Genomic DNA, 12,573 nt, shown 5'->3' with positions numbered 1-12,573 from the left:
ATTTTTTTCACATATGTATGTGGGATTCATTTTGGATACTAAATTGAATACAATTTAAATTAACAACGGTGCATGCAAAAAATTTCAAATTAACGCTCAAATGTAAAACTTCCTGCACACCGCGTTAAACCCTTTATCAAGTGTTTCGCATATATATCTTCTTCATGGTTACAATTGACAGACAAAACTCACCGGCACAGTTAGAGGCCTGCTCACTCAGCCTGCGGCGGAACGTTTATCCAGCGTATCGTTCTAGCCTAGCCAGATGGAATATAATTGGCGGTAGAGATTCGCGTTATTCACTTTCATCGGCGCTTCCAGCTACGTTGCGTGCCGCGATCAATTCACAACGCAAATCGAGCGTTCGCCTGCGGCGTCGCATCGTGAACAGCCGTGTAAATATTTCTCCACTCGACCCACACGTACGGTATGGTGGTCCGTCGCCTCCCCAATTTTTCTTCCGTTTGCCGATCTTGTCACCTTGTCACACCGGGCGGTTTCTTGATTTTTTCCTTTCTCGAAGTGTCCACGATGCTTATGATATCGATCCTCCAGCCTTTTCAAGAGTAAAAGTAACGCGAGATCAAACAGGCATGTTTCTCGTTTAATTTTGTACCGGACCGTTATATACGGGATAGTCAAACAAGACTACAGAGTCAATCACATTTGAGTGAAATATTTTTAGTGTCGAAATAATTAAAACTTGTACAAGTCTTCTTAATTCGAGCTGCGGTATGTATAATTGGAATGTGGTGGACAAACTTAAGACACTCTGTACAATATTCAGTTAGACGATCAGGCATCCCTGAAATTTTCGTCTCTGTCCCATTAAAATACCTACGCTGATATAAGTTAAGTACACCGTGATTCAACGAGAATCCGAATGAGGGTTAAAATAACTCGTTGAAAAAACATTCGCGGGTGAGATACTGAGTAATTCTAATTTTAATTTAATAAAAGATTTTTATCTAAGGGACAAGCAAAACTTAGAAATTAAATTTGTTTATCATGTTTTCTAGTTTTGTTTAAAAAAATCCTGGATTGTGTTGAGATTATTTTTATGTTCGCTGTTACGCGATTCGATGCGTGCATGAGGCATAAATACAAGTCACCATCAACTATCAATTATAAATCACCCAACAGTTATACGAACTTTGCATTTAATTATGTAATACATCTAATTGTACGCTTAATTGAATAGAACGTGACGCAACTGATGATAGAAAATTGTTCGTTATATAGCAACGTTACGATAATCGTTATACTGAGATACGATCGAACGGTCGTCGTCGTTATCATCGACATTTTTAACTATCGCTTTACAAAGGCCTCGTTTCTTTTCCTAAGACGATAACGTTCTATCGGCGGTTTATTGATCGTAGAATATTTGGACGACTCTATTGAATTAATGACGATCGTGTCGATTTCCGTGCCCATCTTACGCGCCACCGGCTCGATTCGAAAGACGCGGCTATCGGCGTCGAGTCGTGTGTGAGGAACGTAGCGATGTCGAAGGTTCTGGCCGATCGTAAATCTCTTGGCTCGTAAAAGTCTAGGTCATGACGGTCAGGTATGTCTTAATCGAACTCTCCGAGAGAATCGAATTACGAGCGAGGCAATTTCACGGAAAAGTGAAATCACCGTTGACCGAATCGGAACGACTCCTCTTTATATCTACATTTAAAATTAACGTAGAACTTGTTAGAGATAGGTCTTGAAGCTTATCTTTAGCATTCGCTCCTCATTAGAATAGAAAATTAAAATTCCTCCATTACCCAATGCAGGTTTTTCCCGCTGTCCGAAAGTAGAGTGTTCCTATGAAACAATTACCATCTTAATTATGTAGGAAAAATTTTTGTGATAAAAGCAAAAATTTTTTTCAAATTTTTTTTGGTTAGCGAAAGCAAATACTAATGTAGATCTTTCGTGAAATCGAACTTTCGAAAAGCGAGGGATACTTGTATTTGTTACATTAACATTAACTTATGATATAACCGAAAATTGTTCATCGATTGCGAAAGATGTCACTTTTGTCTTCTTAAAATGGTCTTATGGTCGGTATCTCAATTTTTGTTTGTCATCGATAAATATTTAAATTGCACATGAATCAGTCTTTATTTTTGCTTTTCTTTGCTTCATTGTGACGGTCGAGAACGTAACGGTCGGCATCGAAACCTGTTGTCGCATATCGCGAAAATACCGTCTGCCACCGTGCAGATTCCATACCGGAGCCCATTAAGCGCAAACGACAGGAGAAATGTAACAGCATCTTCATGAAAAATGGGATTATGCACCTCCCCGACGCGGCGTGTTGTCGTGACCATTGTGCATGTTTCCCATCATCATCGACGTCGCATCGGCGTTCGCAATACATCTGAATAACGCGTGTGCGACTGCATTTTTTGCTTCCTTCTTATCCGTCGTATCGGCCATCATTTACGCGCGGCCGCTGCCGCGTTAAATTGCCGCTGTCAGGATGACAACCGTCCAACCTCTTCGTGTCCCGGTTTCGTGTGAGTTTTGACACCTCCCTGAAAAACACGAAAAGGGTTACTCAATACAAGATAAGTGATTTCAACTGGGCAATTTAAGACGATAAAAGTACGGAAAGGGGACGGTGCCAGTGGAGAGAAATGAAGGCTCTTGCCGCTCGTCGAACGCTCTTCCGTCAGAATCATGTAATTTGATTGTATGTAATATTAAGGGTGAATTACAAGGTCTGTCATGCACCTGCAAACAAGGTTCGGCAAATTTCGTGGAACCACGAAGGTACATTTAAGTTTCGGTGAGCAATTGCTTGGGTTCGGATTGTATTTCCGGTGTAATCACATCCTTTTTACGCCTGTTGCCGCGAATTACGCCACACAAATGTGCTTATTTTATTCTATTTTAATTTAACGAGGCGTATTAATGAGGCATATTAAAATTTCGAATAATTTTTATTGATCGATCTCTTGTCACATTTGTATGGCGCAATTATTTTCGGGGCACGCGTAAAAAATTTAATTGCTAGCGTATGGCGCGTGGTTGACAGTTTGTAATCTGAAATCCTGAAATATTAGTTTTCGAAGAAAATATTTCTTTCGCATCGTTAAACGTCAATAATTTCATACGACTCACAAGTCGTCAGACATCATTTATGTATAAGATTTATATTTCCGTCATTTCTGTGAATCTCGCTTACCCGCATTGCTGTGCGAGATTCAAATTCTTACGGAAATTATTATTATTGATATATGCATGCATTTCATGCACGTGTATATTTATCGTACGGTATTCCATACATACGTATCAAACGTCGATTCTTAAAATCTCGCGATGATATTTTGAATATATTTATCTTTTCGCGTTTTTGCAGTGATTTGTCGCGCGTGAAATTCCTTAAAAACCGGATTTTTATCGTACTAATCTCGACTTTCCAGTCGAAAATTAGTATAATTAACACTTCTATCTTATTCCACATTAATTACGCTACTTAATATATCGTACAGGAGTTTCCTGTATTGCTCGATCAATTTTTGATGACGTTGGCGTTAATGTTATTATGCTATGCTATAATTTTATAATTTTGTTTTGATTTAATCCAATTATTATTCGAATTAAATTCTTAAAACGGGATTTGGTATTAATCAAATCCCGTAATCAAAGAATCCGCAGACAGAAAGCGCAAAAGATGCGAGGTTCTATTTTTCTACGTTAATTATGGAATAATTACAATATAAATACGGTTAGCTCGTGGATATTCTCCGACGCGATGTAACACGACCTTTATTTCCTTGTCGACAATCGTGGCGCTTTCTTCCATCACCTTTTTCCGTGACGGTAATGCGCCCTTGGGTTATAATGCGAATGTAACGCGAAGCACGTGTGCCGACTCGTTTTCCGCGTGTATATAGGTAACTCATCGTTAGCGCAGAGTATATCTCGATTTCTCAGTCTCTCGCGGAATTTTCGTAGAGATCTCGGCGAATGCGTCTTACTAGATCCGTCTGGCAAAAATAACGCGAAGAGCACAGATTTACACGTTCACCTAGTAGAAGCAGGCATGACCATCTATCAAGACTGTCACGTGTATCGCTGAATTAAGCGAATTAACTTCAAGCGTGAGGAGATAAATCTCCATGGGCTCGGGAGAAAATAGTGGAATAGTAATTCGCATAATTACAAGAGTGATTACAATGCAATTCTGCCGTATTATACTTGGCGATCTAAACGACTCCTGTACTCGCGATAATTTAATAGCGAAAACCGGACGGGGTGAAATCGTTTTAAATCGTCGCGTCGTTCGAGAAACGAAGACAACGCGTGACTCGATAAATCACGAATGGACACTTCCGAAGAGATGAAAGTTACCTGCGCGACTAATGTCGTCGAACGATGAGTTAATTAAACCATTCAGCGGACTTCTCCGGTCAATCAATGTCGACGATTTATGACAGAATGAGACGTCTGATTTCGGATGCACGTTGTTATCTCGTATGATTTGATACTCATTGATTAATCCGATTTCTGATTTAACAAGGCTTGATGATCTTAATGAACATCAACCCAGATGACTGTAGCGACATGTGGCCTTTTCAATAAATAAATCATTGACTAGTTAGACAAGTGTAATGTATTAATATAAGTCTAATTATCTTTACGCGGCGCAAGTTATATTGAAGCATCATATTTTATTTCTTCCTAGCAAATTTCACCGCAATCTAAAAGTCAAAAGTCTGCTCACGCAACGTCAAGTGACATTAATATCGTAATCATAAAATGTCAAAGATCTCATTTGGTTGTTCGTCATATATAATTTAAGGATTATATCTTAAAAGCCGGAAAAGCTTTTTCTTTTGCAGCCACAGTAATTGACTTATTAGGTACGTAACGTACTCTATGATTAAATTATTGGTTGTAAATTTGAGCAATGTATGCTCAATTGGAAAGAAGTATTTAAAAGCATTTAAAATTTTTTACTTATATTTTTCTGTTTTGATTTCTTGTAAAATTATTTTAACTTTGCAATATGTGATGATCCAATTAACAATTACAAGCACGATCATTACCGTGATTATCGAATAATGTGGTTTCCTAATTTATGGTAAATTAGCAAGCGGCTGTTGTGGTTATTAAGAAAGGCTGACACTAAGCCTTGATCTCGGTAACAAAACCGCAGATAATCCTCGCCAACGGTTACATACAATCAACCGCGAATTATATCACGGTGAGGACTTTAAGTTAACTGTAATGATGGTTGCAAATTTATTAGAAACATCCAGGATGATACGTCAAATATCATCACGTCAAAAATTTTTATTTCGTGTGCTCCGAAAAAACATATAGTTGATTTTACACAAACAGTTATATATTAGCCGCACATTTCAAAAGTCATGTTAAATCCCCTGCGTAAATTTCAATAGATTACGATTCGCAAATGAAAATCAGCTTAACCCTTGCCTCTATGAGTTTTCAGTTCGGGTGGAATAAGTCGTTTTCTTCTCGCGACGGATGCTAACATATCATACGTGGAACGTATAGGCCTTCAGGACGTCGACGATTAGAGCCACGCTTGGAGGTGATAAATCTGAGTCTCTTCTTTTTTTTTGTGCCACGTACGCCAAGATGCATACACGGGGACCTGCTGTACGTTGCGCATAGCTTACCGCTACGGCAAGTAGCCGAGCTGTTCGTGCCTCGGTATACGGTGCGCGTCGACGTGCGTAAAAATGCGTTCGCGATCGGTTAGCGGCAACGGTTGCAGTCACCGTATTCGCCGCGGGTTATCGTGTAGGACTGTAGGAAGAATTACGATCGACTCGTGGGGTTCTCTGGTATAATCAATCTATTTGAAAAGTTCAGCTTTTTATGATCAACAATTAAAACTGACAGATTGTAACTTTGCAATTTGATAGAAAATGATTTGACGACTCCGTCTCTTTGAACGGCGTCCTTGCCAGAAGATCTGCTTCTGCTACCGTGAAACGCGCGGTATTCACCTGTTTCTCCACCTGCGTGTATCCATCACCGAATAGTAATAGCCGTGGTGAACCGTGTACGTGGGTCGTGTATTCGTGACGTTGCACGATGATGATGCCGCAAAATGCTCGCGGACGAAGAGCGACGAGTGTGCATAGAGGGGGGCCGCGGTATGCCCCGGGGATAATGACCGACCAGGGTAATTCCTAATCCTTGGGGCACGAATATTCCTGGCAAGTCTGGCCGATGTGCGTGAGAACGACTTACGGTTCGTTGGAAAATGATTTCACTGATGAGGTAAAACACTCGGGGGCAATCGGCTTTGGAAATTGTGCAAAGATGCAAGTGCAGCGACTTTTATTTAAGTCGTCGAGTTTATCGTAACGAGAAAAATCCCGGAAACTTCGGTATAATATTATCAAAGCTTAATTATAAATAGAAATGATTGTGAACTCTTATAATTATGGAGAGGATAAAATATAAAACGTAATATAAATATATATATGTATATAGCGCGTGAAATTTATTTTACGTTATAGTAACAAAAGTTACTATAATTAAAAGAATTGAAAATATCGCGAGAAAATAGATGAAAATACGGCTTGTAATAAAATCATGTAAAAAAAGAATTTTATTAGAATAAGGCTTTCTAAAGTAGCATCAAGGGAGGTTACCGTTACAGAGGCTGTGCTTATGCATGCTCGGATTGATAGCGGTTAAAACTTAAAACAGAAGCGAAGTTAAACACTCGCGCGTCTTTCGAATAGCGTAAGAGCGATTCTCGTTTGTGCAGTAGGGACGTGCAAAGTAGAGACTATACGATAGCAAAATATTGGAGGCGATAATCGAGTATGTCGCGAAGGATCCTGCACGCGCATCATCGAGACAGATAATTCCATTGGTACTTTTAACTCCTTACTGTGTAAGCTCACGCAGATACGTCCATTGCAATCACCCTACACACGCATGCCTGCGGACGCTATATAATCGCTTGCATTTGTAATCGTCTCGCTTCCGCCATTAGCGCCGAGTACTTTACAGCAGCCGAGTTCGCTTTCAGAGTCCGCACTGAACAAGTCGAGCACTGTCATCCACCGGCACCGTGGCACACAGCACTCCAAGTCGCTAAAAGACCCGTGGCCACCCGAGAGAGCGGCTTTTTTCTTTCTTCCATTTTGTCGCGCGCGCTTCCTGGTGCAGCAATTACGCGCAAGAGTGACGACAACTGTCTTCAGGGGCTTTCGAGCGCGTTTTTAAGTGCCGTGATGTACGTACGTGATAGGCTAGATTTACGGCGCCGGTCGTCCGTCGCCAGGCCTGTCTGCAAACAAGGAGTCTTGCAGAAAATCATTCTTAAGTTTGACCATATCTATATTGTTTTTGCCATAACACACTTCCACTAACATCAAGTCAAATATACTTCTCGAAGCGTTATGTTACAGATTTAGCCATAATTTGGAATTTTTTATCTTAATTTACACTTTATTTAGATTTACATCTAAATCTGAGTATTAACATTATTTAATATAAACATATAAATTTTTATTCTACTACATTTAAATTAATTTAAGAATGAAATATTTATGCTAAAAAAATAATTTACGATGCCTTCGATTTTTTAATAGCGATCGCTATTTTTATCGGACGATTTCTCTTTATATTTTCGAGGCCAGCTACGTCGATCGTAAATTCGTCGAGTATGGGTGATATTATCCCGATGAGCGATCGCATCCATATTTATCTCGACCACATCAGATATATTTGCGTTTCGTGCTGAATCCCAATAATTATGTGACATACTTTTGCGAAATACTTTCGCGTTTGTTTATCAAGACGCATGACTAATTATTTCGAGCTAATTATTTCAATTATTAGCTTGGGTTATCGTCGCGCCTATGGCGATCGTTCTCGTCGCGGTCATCGATACGTGCGCTTGCGCAGGAGGATCAAAGATACCCGACACGTAATTGATCCGGTCAAGGAATCCGCTTAAATGAGCTTCCGCCTGGACCCGCTCTTTCTCTTTTTCTCTCTCGCGCGCGACCAATATTTGTAATTAAATCCCGCCTCTTATCCTGCACCGTCATCTGCCGCGCTTGATAATTATCGCGAGAGTTAAATCTTACGCCGAACGCTTGATGATCGAGCTGCGATGTCCCATCGTTTCGAGTTTTACATAAAAGTCGCGTTGAGCTTTCTCGGCCGAATCGTTTATCCGCGACAACCATTATCAATCGAGATTCCAAAGTGAACTCCGCGGAGCATTGGGATCCGACGCTCGTTTATCACCATTTGCAGGCAAGGCGACGTTACTTTATCAGCGGCAGCGCGACGCCACGCGCTTGTCGCCAAGAATGGCAACCCTGATTATCGAATGTACCTTTTCGAATTCTTCGAACGGGAGAACGGGAACGCTGAAGATAAGTGAAAGAAATCCTGTGTTTATAGAAGAAAAAATGAGACTTATTTCGCCATAAGTATGATGTTATCTAAAACCAATTTACGCTAACGGGACACTTTGCGAATCATTGTTCGATTAAGCGATGAAAAATCAGCGTGATTTAAACTCCGCAATTGACATCGGACCTGCCGCGGCTGATGTTCAAGTCGAATACGGTCAATGATACATCACGATACAGTGCATACTGCGCGTATCTCTCCGCAGCTTCCATCTCCATTACAAATTAGCCGGATGCGGCACAAAGGCGGCGTGAACGATTCGAGAAGGATTCTTGGGGTATACACACACAGACATACTTACACACACTCGCATATTCGTATAAATGGACGTACGTTTAAGCTGGCGGTTATGGGAAATTGATGATCGGCGCGGATTTACACAGGACACGATCGAGGTATAGAAGTTCGCGAAGATTGATGTACGCATCCATAGACGCCTTTGGATCTGGGATGAACTCGGTACACGCGACCCGTGAAAGCGATGCTATCGGGTTCAGGGGTTCCCAAAGTCTTCGCATTGTTCATCGACATTTTAGAATTCTTGTGATCATTCAAAATTCTCCAAACACTTTATTAAAACTCCATTAAAACGTGTAATTTTCTTATTTTCTATTCCAACGTATTTAATTCTGCGATTTACAAAATGATGGCATACGCCACAAATAAAAAATTTCGATTACTTTCAATATCCGATATATGCAACTATTCGAGATATATAAGTTTATTACGAAAGCAAGATATTCTTCTCTACAAAATTGGAAGTTATCAGGATAATTAAACTGCCAGAAATATATTTCATAGACATAGCACTTTTGACTTTTCAAACTTTCTCTAAATGTTATGATAATTATTTTGCTGTTGGGCACGCAGAGTTATTCTGTGATGGTTGGACTCGATAGACGTCAAGGTTGGGCTGAAACTTCGAGTAGCAAGTAATGGCTTGTAAGAAAGGGTGCCTGCGATTAAAAGCGATCCGACGTTACTTTTAATGAACAACGATCCACCGTAATTACTCCTGAAGCGTGCACTTCGTAGAATCTTTGACTGGCCGATTAGAGGCTGATCCTTAACCGTAAGCACACCTTCGTAACCCCTGTTTAGTTTCCTTTTTTTTTTTTTTACTTTCCGCGCGCGTTGTAAGTATAATAACTACTTAACAAGCATAAAAATTTAGGCAAATATGCATTCGAAGGTCTTCTCGTAGATCGCATTAGGAAGCATTAAGATGATTAGTCATAGTCAGTCTTGATCGTTCGAGCCTTCTTCAATAGTGTCAATGTTATTGAAGATGGATATGAGACTGTCATAAGTAGTCACTTATAAGATCGACTGCAATAATCTCCTTCAATAAATAGGATTATAATTTAAAAGCAAACAACGAGCCACTTAATCGAAATTAATTAATAAATTTTTCAACTAACGTACGTTAGTTTTGTGAGAAAAAATTCCATTTTTTTTAACTTTATATTTTATTATAATATATTATTCACTATATTTTTACTTATAAATTATATTTTTGTTAAGGTCATAAAAATGTTAAAAAATTTATCTTTGACAGAACATATATGTATTGATATCTCACAGAAAGATTTTATCTACAAGTGTCTTTAATTTTCCTTTACATTATTCATGTATAAATGTATTAGGTAAAAAAGGTTAATCGCTTCACGATACGGCTATAATTACCATGTTTTCACAAGATGATAATGGCGTTTGTTCGATAGAAAATATTCATGGGAATCGCTTTTATACTATTATGCATCTTTGTTCGTGCATCTTTGCCTGTGCACATTATCATTTGATGCATACCTAATGATAATGCGCGACGGTTCTTACTTTATGTTATTGGTCGAAGAAATTACCGCACCCGCGGTGAGATGAATAGGACGTGAAAATGAAGAAATGTACAGACTGCCGGCAAAATGATGACACAAAGAAATAATGGTTTCTTTATAATATCATTTCTTTGGCATCCCGGTGCAAAGTCATTTCCTATCGGCATATTTCTACGCCGCGCGTTCGTCCAATTACATACAGTTAAACGGAATGACGACATGCTTTGTCGTCTTATAAGAGCGAAATTTCGGGAGCGAAACGAGATGAGAAGGGTCGAGGGTGTCGAGTCAGCTTGTCTGACCATTAAGTTTGCGCCGCGAAAAGATGTGATCGCCATCGATCAAAATAAATCGCTCGCGAGACCCAAGCCAGCGGACAGTATCACCAAATCTCATCGTGTTAACTTCATAAACGAGGACCGCGCACATAAGTGGTTCCCGGAATAATTTACGAGTGCACCCTTTTCGACCGTGTTTGGCTGTCGACGTATGACGATGAATAAATGCTGTGGCAGCAGCGCTTATCGAATTATATTAGTTCTCTTTTAGTTGTTCACGCGAGATAGAAAAAAATTCTTAACGAGCGTAGGGTAGTATCGAACAAATCAACATTTTATGCGATCAATTTTAAATATTTAATAGAAAAATTTGAATATCTATTAAACATTAAAGTAAGTTAAGTCCTTGATATAATGTGATCTCTTGATGTGTGTGTGTGTGTGTGTGTGTGTGTGTGTGTGTGTGTGTGTGTGTGTGTGTGTGTGTGTGTGTGTGTGTGTGTGTGTGTGTGTGTGTGTGTGTGTGTGTGTGTGTGTTGCACATATAATTTTAATATATAAAACAATTCTTACAAATATATATTTCTATTAATGTGTAATATAGAGGCCGGAAGCCTAATATTAGGTGGAGTAGCGCCGTCTTTTTCGTAGTTCAACCCACTGACAAGGACAAAAATGTTCTAGCACTAAAACTAAAAAAGTCGTCCAAAAAAGGGGCCGGTTCTGTAAAGTATATATTATTATCTATATGTATATATATATATATATATGTAGGTCCGGAAGTATGTTGCGGGACTTTTATTTTTGATATCGGTATATTGCGGGACATTTGGCACTTTCCAGGACTGATGTCCTGGAAAAAATTGATGTCCTACGGCAATTTTCGGGACAGTTTTTTGAATCTGATTACATATATATGCGTTATATTCCAGGACTGTACATTTCAAAAAACGTAAACAGTCCCGGAACATACCTCTGGACCTACATATATATATATATATATATATATATATATATATATATATATATATATATTACAAATATATATTTCTGTCAAATTACATAAAATTTTTCTCGATTACTCGATAATAAAGAACAGGTAAACGTGAAATGCTCGAGCAGGAAAAAGAAGATTCATTGAGAATTGGGTTAAAAATACCGGTTAAAAGTAGCAGGCTTATTATAAAAGTGCATACATTCTCGATACAAGGGTCGACATTTCCAAATAAATCATTAAGAATATTTTCTGTTTTATTTTTCTTTATGTACGTTACGTTTCATACGATGCGTCTCTCTACCTGTTTGTGCCGACGCGACCGTTTGCGAGTCAAGGCAGTACACTTGAGACCTTAAACATTCGTACCGACACACATTCAATAGATTTATTGTAATGAAAAGGCAAATGAGAGATCGCGGTCATCTGTAATGCTGCATTCATCGCCGGAGTGTTTGCTGATATAAATCACACGCATATAATACGTAAAGCAATACTTTTTTTTTCAAGCAACACATTTATCTTGTTACCATTTATTTTTAACATACTTCCAAACAAACAAAAGGTACATTCATCAACCCTTTATAGCAACTCAATATGCCTTCTATGCCGGGAAAAACAAAGAGCTCCGGACAGCAACAATTTTGCATATACGAAACTAGAAAAGGTAAATAGAAAAGGGCTCCCTGAGAGTCCCTATTTGCCAACCAACATGTGCGATATTGACGTAGCTACGGTATTCCCGAGACTTGCGATTTCGTTAACATCCGCAAATTTTTCTATCGCTTTTAATGATGACGTCGAAAGTAAGTCTCTGCGCAATAGGTATCTTTCCTTTCGACGCGACGCGACGTGGAAACATGTTTATCGGCGTTCTTGGAGAACTTTCACACAATTATGAACGTCGACGATGTTGCTCGTCATTAGAATGTCGACCATGAATAGGTACGATTTTGATCTTGATTAGACATAGATTATTGTGTGGAAGAGATTCGAATATAGAACTGCTGCGATGTTATGGACGATCATAAATCTTTTCACAGCC

The 12,573-nt window shown here is 39.1% G+C and overlaps 1 protein-coding gene across 2 annotated transcripts in view; it reads left to right on the top strand.

Annotated features, from left to right (window-relative positions):
• Positions 1 to 12,573, top strand: part of Sha (shavenoid) — an 86,357-nt gene that overhangs the window by 29,053 nt on the left and 44,731 nt on the right. The window lies entirely within an intron of this gene.

The sequence above is a fragment of the Temnothorax americanus genome, unplaced genomic scaffold (assembly GCF_048541705.1).
Source record: "Temnothorax americanus isolate GAGA-0224 unplaced genomic scaffold, ASM4854170v1 Scaffold10, whole genome shotgun sequence".
Taxonomy (NCBI): Eukaryota; Metazoa; Arthropoda; class Insecta; order Hymenoptera; family Formicidae; genus Temnothorax; species Temnothorax americanus.
Note: the sequence above shows the minus strand (reverse complement) of the source record. Positions and strands in the feature narration are given on the sequence as shown.